Below are 8575 nucleotides of genomic sequence, written 5' to 3' on the forward strand. Positions count from 1 at the left end.
TAAGGACGTTATGTTGCTGGAAAGGATGCTGAGTGATCAGAGTTTAGTACAGAAAGAATCTCAATTCCAGAATTGGGAGTTGCAGATGCATAGAGATGAAGATAACATAAATGAGTACACAATGTACCAGTCCAGTAAGTTGCTGATAGGAGAAGGTCAGGAAGAAGTTTTCCATTGTAGAAAACAAGAGGGCATGGATGATTCGGTGGCAGTAAGAAATCAGCAGCTTGAAGATTTATTGGACAAGGAAATTGAATTAATCAGAAGAATCATGTTGAAAGTGTCTCAGAAAAAGACATCAGCAAGGAAGAGAAGTAGCAGAAGTAGCAGCAAAATAAAGACAGAGACAGATTGGGAAAGTGCAGCAAGTGGAGCAAGACAGCATAAAGTGTGGAGACCTGGAGAAGAACAACAGACAGAAGCAGCGACAAATGAGAAGTTACAAGAAAAGATATGGGATCCAGGAATACCAAGATCACAAGACACATGATCAGGAGATCATGAATTTTTTCTAGCTTGGGAGTCTGATGCGGGAGCATTCAGCCAAGGGAAATTATTGTAAATAATAGACATAGGGGGGTCATGCATTTTAGGAATTAATTTCCTAAGTAGTATTTTAAGTGTGATTTAAATTAGATATTCTCAAAATAAATAAATAAGAGCATGAGTATTCCATGATTCTAGAAGTAAGGGAGAGCTCTTAGGCATAAAAGAAATAGATGTGGATAAGGAGGCTTTTCTGTTTTAAAATAGAGAAAAGATAGAATAAAGCCTCAAGAAACTTTTTACCATATATGCATGCATGTAAAAGCTTTAGACTTTTGATACCAATGTTTATTATATATATCAATGTAAGCCTACGGGCAAGGGGAGAGCCACTAGAGAGGAGAATTTGGCTGTGCGGAGAGAGGCACCAGAATTGATAATAGGGTTTGTGAGTATAGTGAAGCATTGACTGTTAGGCCTGCGTGCCTGTGTATGTGTGTGTATGTAGGAGACCAAAGTCTCTCAGCATACATTCATGCTTTTATATTAATATATGCAGTGTTTTTGACTATGTCAAAACGGAGGAAGTTTGTTAACTGTGTATGCGTTGTGTGTTTATTCACTGTGTGCTGAAGGAGGAAGCTTGCCTTATACTTTCTCGCATGATGGTTAATTAGGGCTTGATGCTTGATTCATGTTTTCAGAGTGGTTCCCATTTAACTGCTGCTTTTGGGGACTCTCTAAGTTTTTTTTTATAGAGCTCTGTGTATATCTCTGTTTCCACAGAGAAATTGTAATATTTACCCTTAAGCTGAAGTGGGCGGACATGAAGTTATATTACTATTGGTCCAGACCTTATTGGGTCCGTAACCAAATATCGCATCGGAGAAGTGACTTTGGAACTGTCTTGCGAAAGCTCTGAATTACCGGAGCCGAAATATTATTAAGCCAGCATAAAAGAAGATCGGGTCCGAAAGGCCCTTCAGCAGCGCAGATCTCCGAAATCCGTAGAACCCTTACAGCGCATCGGAGCAGCAGAGGTAGCAAACAGCGAAAAGACCGGGACCCGAAATCCTTATAGAAGGATTCGGAAAGGGCCATCGGGTCCGTCATTTCGGAGGAGGGGAACTTATTAATTGTGGCGACCGCCGATAATCGAACCTGCCGAAATTAGAAAGGCAAACATATAAAATATTAGGTCCGCAAGGCCTTTGCTTTAGGCGACTGCCGATATACATTGGATCCCAAACCGATATAGAAAGGAGTTTAAAAGACCGTCGGGTTCGCTCCCCATCGGAGGTCAGGGACTTAGGAGTTATTGAGACCGACGAAACCCGGAACCGTCGAAAATTATAAAGGCGGAATTATAAAGTTTGAAGTCCGGCATTTGAGTTAGAGCGAGGATTATATGGTTTCTGTGTATTGATATATTATATGATATATGGCACAGGGGTTAAGGCTTGCGGGCTTTAAAGTGCTCGGGTGGTGGCTTCTGATGGTTGATTAAAGCGCTCGGGTGGTGGCTCCGATGGGTGATTAAAAGCGCCGATAAAAAGGTGGCTTCTGATTCTAATATAAGTCCATGGTTATATAAGGCTTTCAGCCTAAAGAAAGCTTTTGATAACACCTGTGGGATATAACCCACAGGACCAGGCTGAGAATTATTTAAAGAAATGGGATTTTGGGCTTGTACCAGATCTCTTTTCATCAGGTGGTATCAGAGTAGGGAAGGTTTCCTGCAGGGGAAAGAATTCTATAAAAAGGAAAAGTTGATATTGAGGTAAAAGCAGCACTACTGGCAGAACAGAAATAAAGCAAGGGGGGTTTCTGTCAAGAAGAGCATGCATACAGGAAAAGGCAATGCACTGAATGATGGAAGACTACAGTGGGAGATGTAGCAATCCTACAGAGGATTGAAGTAAACAGGAACAGAAAAAGAGAAAGCAAGATTGCTTAATGTGAGGTCTGGTTGGTTTCTCAAGCAGAGGACAAGCCATTCAAGGTGTAGAAGAATGGAGGTAATATGTTATGCTCTATTTTAAATTAAGAGTGTGTTTTATGTTAATGCACAGGTGGTAGCAAGAGAAGCTGTGAGAGAAGAACCAAGTGAGTTCTTAAAGACAGAGTAAGGAGAATACTCTTATAGAGAAGTGGGAGTGAACCTGAAGAATCCAATAAGAAATTGGATAGAGAGGACAACTGAAGTGTTCTCACGAGAGAGTAGGAGATTGCAGAAGCCTAGAAGGAGCAAAGGTGTTTCTCAGGAGAAGGTTCTAGACAAAGAACCGTGCTTACCAAAAGACTAAGTAAGGAGAGCTTAGTGAGGTAAGATTGCAGCCAGAAGGAAAGTTGTTGTAGAGGCTTATTGCAAAGGAGAATCAAGAAAGGTTGAAGAAAGTTGCAAATGAGAGAAGCCTGAAAGAGCAGTGGAGAATGCTCGAAAGGTTCCAGCAGAGGACCGGTGATTACCAAAAGACCAGATCCAGAGGGAAGGATTGGTGAGGTAAGTGGCAACAAGAGATTTTGCTGTTGTAGAGGCTAGATGCAACTCATGGGTGAGAAACTCATGGCGGAGAAGATGACTACTGATAGTCATAGCAGAGGTTCAAGAAAAATCCACAATAGAGGACATAAGAAAGAGGATGCCAAGGTAAATGGCAAAAAGATGAGTCAAGAGGAAGTTGAATTGGAAGAATACATTTGTGAACCAGAACAAGGAGAATTTCTCGGAGATAGTGAAGATGAAGACTTGAAGACTGAAACTTCAAGTAAGACCAAAGGGTCATATCGTTTTAAATATAACAATTTGTGGATGTTTGCAGGTGAAAGACAATTGGCTGATATTGTCATGAAGAAGGAAAGAAACCAGCAGAATCAAAATTTTGTTCTAGAAAAGCATAAGGTAGATAGGCCATATATACAGCTGGAGAAGGTGATCATGGAGAATCAGAGAAGAAGTCTAGAGAAATGGCACAGGGATAAGATGATTGCAGAAGTTCGAGAAAGAGAGATTGCAGTAATGAAGGTACAATTGCAAGTATTGGAAGAATTGTTGCAAGAGCAGAAGAATCAGAATAGAAAATGGATCGTTCCACTGAAAGGAAAGAGAGTGATTTGGTGACAATTATAGAGGAGGTTGAGGAAAACTGTGATTGCTTGGCTAAAAGAGGAACTTAGAGTTCATGCACCAGAGATGGGAATTGAAGATTCCAAATTTAGATTTGTTTATAAAGAAGTAATGGAGGAAACAGTCAAAACTGAAAAGCCTTGTGGTTTTAAAACTAATGAGTTGCGAATGTTTGCAGGTACAGAACAGGAAGATGAACAAGCTTTATAGTTTGTCCAAGAAGAATTGAAAGTGGAGGTTTCCATTGATGAAATAGAAGAGAAGATCATTGATGATTTCTTGAACTATTGGGCAGATCCAGATCAGCTGGATAATGTGAACTCTTGTGTTTTTATAGTTGACAATTGTGATGTGATCACAGGTTTTACTGAGAAGGATGTGCAATCTTGTGAAGCTCTTACAGTACAAGAGGAAGTTTTTGTGAATAAGGAAGAGGATTAGCTTAAAGAACTGGTATATAAACCAAGAGTTGAGACTATTGAACTCTGTGATTTTCGAACTGAAAGTTTGTGTGTGAATGCAGGGAGTATAAGTGATGATGGAATACTGCAACAATGCCACATAGAAATTGCATTGTTGGAATACTGGTTGGAGAATCCAGAGTATGACATGGAGATTGTAGAAGAAAGAGTTCAGTATAGTGAACTAGAGGAGAACAACATCATGGAAACAGATGGTATTATCACAACTGTTGAAAGACATTTGACTCAGTTGAGAAGTCAAATGAAGGAGAAAGACGAGAATTCTAAGGAAATTTCTAATCCATGGGATAAGGACGTTATGTTGCTGGAAAGGATGCTGAGTGATCAGAGTTTAGTACAGAAAGAATCTCAATTCCAGAATTGGGAGTTGCAGATGCATAGAGATGAAGATAGCATAAATGAGTACACAATGTACCAATCTAGTAAGTTGCTAATAGGAGAAGGTAAGGAAGAAGTTTTCCGTTGTAGAAAACAAGAGGGCATGGATGATTGGGTGGCAGTAAGAAATCAACAACTTGAAGATTTATTGGACAAGGAAATTGAATTAATCAGAAGAATCATGTTGAAAGTGTCTCAGAAAAAGACATCAGCAAAGAAGAAAAGTAGCAGCAGCAAAATAAAGACAGAGACAGATTGTGAAAGTGCAGCAAGTGGAGCAAGACAGCATAAAGTGTGGAGACCTGGAGAAGAACAACAGACAGAAGCAGCGACAAATGAGAAGTTACAACACAAGATATGGGATCCAGGAATACCATGATCACAAGACACATGATCAGGAGATCATGAATTTTTTCTACCTTGGGAGTCTGATGCAGGAGCATTCAGCCAGGGGAAATTATTGTAAATAATAGACATAGGGGGGTCATGCATTTTAGGAATTAATTTCCTAAGTAGTATTTTATGTGTGATTTTAATTATATATTCTCAAAATAAATAAATAAGAGCATGAGTATTCCATGATTCTAGAAGTAAGGGAGAGCTTTTAGGCATACAAGAAATAGATGTGGATAAGGAGGCTTTTCTGTTTTAAAACAGAGAAAAGATAGAATAAAGCCTCAAGAAACTTTTTACCATATATGCATGCATGTAAAAGCTTTAGGCTTTTGATACCAATTTTTATTATATATATCAATGTAAGCCTACGGGCAAGGGGAGAGCCATTAGAGAGGAGAATTTGGCTATGCGGAGAGAGGCACCAGAATTGATAATAGGGCCTGTGAGTATAGTGAAGCATTGACTGATAGGCCTGCGTGCCTATGTATGTGTGTGTATGTACGAGACCGAAGTCTCTCAGCATAAATTCATGCTTTTATATTAATATATACAGTGTTTCTGACTATGTCAAAACGGAGGAAGTTTGTTAACTGTGTATGCGTTGTGTGTTTATTCACTGTGTGCTGAAGGAGGAAGCTCGCGTTATAATTTCTCGCATGATGGTTAATTAGGGCTTGATGCTTGATTCATGTTTTTAGAGTGGTTCCCATTTAACTGCTGCTTCCGGGGACTCTCTAAGTTTTTTTTTTATAGAGCTCTGTGTATATCTCTGTTTCCACAGAGAAATTGTAATATTTTCCCTTAAGCGGAAGTGCGCGGATGTGAAGTTCTATTACTATTGGTCCAGACCTTATCGGGTCCGGAACCAAATATCGCATCGGAGAAGTGGCTTTGGAACTGTCTTGTGAAAGCTCCGAATTACCGAAGCCGAAACCCTATTAAAGCCGAGTTAAAGCCATATCGGGTCCGTAGAACCCTTACAGCGCATCGGAGCAGCGGAGGTAGTAATCAGCGAAAAGACCCAGACCCGAAATCCTTATAGAAGGATTCGGAAAGGGCCGTCGGGTCCGCCATTTCGGAGGAGGGGAACTTATTAATTGTGGCGACTGTCGATAATCGGACCCACCGAAATTATAAAGGAAAACATATAAAATATCGGGTCCGCAAGGCCTTTGCTTTAGGCGACTGTCGATATACATTGGATCTGAAACCGATATAGAAAGGAGTTTAAAAGACCGTCGGGTCGACTCCTCGTTGGAGGTCAGGGACTTAGGAGTTATTGAGACCACCGAAACCCGGAACCGTCGAAATTTATAAAGGCGGAATTATAAAGTTTGAAGTCCGGCATTTGAGTTAGAGCGGGGATTTTATGGTTTCTGTGTATTGATATATTATATGATATATGGCGCAGGGGTTAAGGCTTGCGGGTTTTAAAGCACTCGGGTGGTGGCTTCTGATGGTTGATTAAAGCGCTCGGGTGGTGGCTCCGATGGGTGATTAAAAGCGCCGATAAAAAGGTGGCTTCTGATTCTAATATAAGTCCCTGGTTATATAAGGCTTTCAACCTAAAGAAAGATTCCGATAACACCTGTGGGATATAACCCACAGGACCAGGCTGAGAATTATTTAAAGAAAGGGGATTTTGGGCTTGTACCAGATCTCTTCTCATCATGTGGTATTAGAGCAGGGAAAGTTTCCTGTGGGGGAAAGAATTCCAGAAAAAGGAAAAGTTGATATTGAGGTAAAAGCAGCACTACTGGCAGAACAGAAATAAAGCATGGGAGATTTCTGTGAAGAAGAGCATGCATACAGGAAAAGGCAATGCACTGAATGATGGAATACTACAGTGGGAGATGTAGCAATCCTACAGAGGATTGAAGCAAACAGGAATAGAAAAAGAGAAGGCAAGATTGCTTAATGTGAGTTCTGGTTGGTTTCTCAAGCAGAGGACAAGCCATTCAAGGTGTAGAAGAATGGAGGTAATATGTTATGCTCTGTTTTAAATTAAGAGTGTGTTTTATGTTAATGCACAGGTGGTAGCAAGAGAAGCTGTGAGAGAAGAACCAAGTGAGTTCTTAAAGACAGAGTAAGGAGAATACTCTTATAGAGAAGTGGCAGTGAACCTGAAGAATCCAATAAGAAATTGGATAGAGAGGACAATTGAAGTGTTCTCAGGAGAGAGTAGGAGATTGCAGAAGCCTAGAAGGAGCAAAGGTGTTGCTCAGGAGAAGGATCCAGACAAAGAACCGTGCTTACCAAAAGACTAAGTAAGGAGAGCTTAGTGAGGTAAGATTGCAGCCAGAAGGAAAGCTGTTGTAGAGGCTTATTGCAAAGGAGAATCAACAGAGGTTGAAGAAAGTTGCAAATGAGAGAAGCCTGGAAGAGCAGTGGAGAATGCTTGAAAGGTTCTAGCAGAGGACCGGTGATTACCAAAAGACCAGATCCGGAGGGAAGGATTGGTGAGGTAAGTGGCAGAAAGAGATTTTGCTGTTGTAGAGGCTTGATGCAACTCATGGGTGAGAAACTCATGGCGGAGAAGATGACTACTGATAGTCATAGCAGAGGTTCAAGAAAAAGCCACAATAGAGGACATAAGAAAGAGGATGCCAAGGTAAATGGCAAAAACATGAGTCAAGAGGAAGTTGAATTGGAAGAATACATTTGTGAACCAGAACAAGGAGAATTTCTCGGAGATAGTGAAGATGAAGACTTGAAGACTGAAACTTCAAGTAAGACCAAAGGGTCATATGGTTTTAAATCTGACAATTTGTGGATGTTTGCAGGTGAAAGACAATTGGCTGATATTGTCATGAAGAAGGAAAGAAACCAGCAAAATCAAAATTCTGTTCTGGAAAAGCATAAGGTAGATAGGCCATATATACAGCTAGAGAAGGTGATCATGGAGAATCAGAGAAGAAGTCTAGATAAATGGCACAGGGATAAGATGACTGCAGAAGTCCGAGAAAGAGAGATTGCAGTAATGAAAGTACAATTGCAAGTATTGGAAGAATGGCTGCAAGAGCAGAAAAATCAGAATAGAAAATGGATCTTTCCACTGAAAGGAAAGAGAGTGATTTGGCGACAATTGCAGAGGAGGTTGAGGAAAACTGTGATTGCCTGGCTAAAAGAGGAACTTAGAGTTCATGCGCCAGAGATGGGAATTGAAGATTCCAAATGTAGATTTGTTTATAAAGAAGTAATGGAGGAAATAGTCAAGACTGAAAAGCCTTGTGGTTTTAAAACTAATGAGTTGCGAATGTTTGCAGGTACAGAACAGGAAGATGAACAAGCTTTAGAGTTTGTCCAAGAAGAATTGAAAGTGGAGGTTTCCATTGATGAAATAGAAGAGAAGATCATTGATGATTTCTTGAACTATTGGGCAGATCCAGATCAGTTGGATAATGTGAACTCTTGTGTTTTTATAGATGACAATTGTGATGTGATCACAGGTTTTACTGAGAAGGATGTGCAATCTTGTGAAGCTCTTACAGTACAAGAGGAAGTTTTTGTGAATAAGGAAGAGGATCAGCTTAAAGAACTGGTATATAAACCAACAATTGAGACTGTTGAACTCTGTGATTTTCAAACTGAAAGTTTGTGTGTGAATGTAGGGACTATAAGTGATGATGAAATACTGCAACAATGCCAAAGAGAAATTGCATTGTTGGAATACTGGTTGGAGAATCCAGAGTATGACATGGAGATT

The sequence above is a fragment of the Pinus tabuliformis genome, chromosome 7 (assembly GCF_031772625.1).
Source record: "Pinus tabuliformis cultivar Carrire ecotype Pingquan chromosome 7, CPIR1, whole genome shotgun sequence".
In the NCBI taxonomy this organism is placed as follows: Eukaryota; Viridiplantae; Streptophyta; class Pinopsida; order Pinales; family Pinaceae; genus Pinus; species Pinus tabuliformis.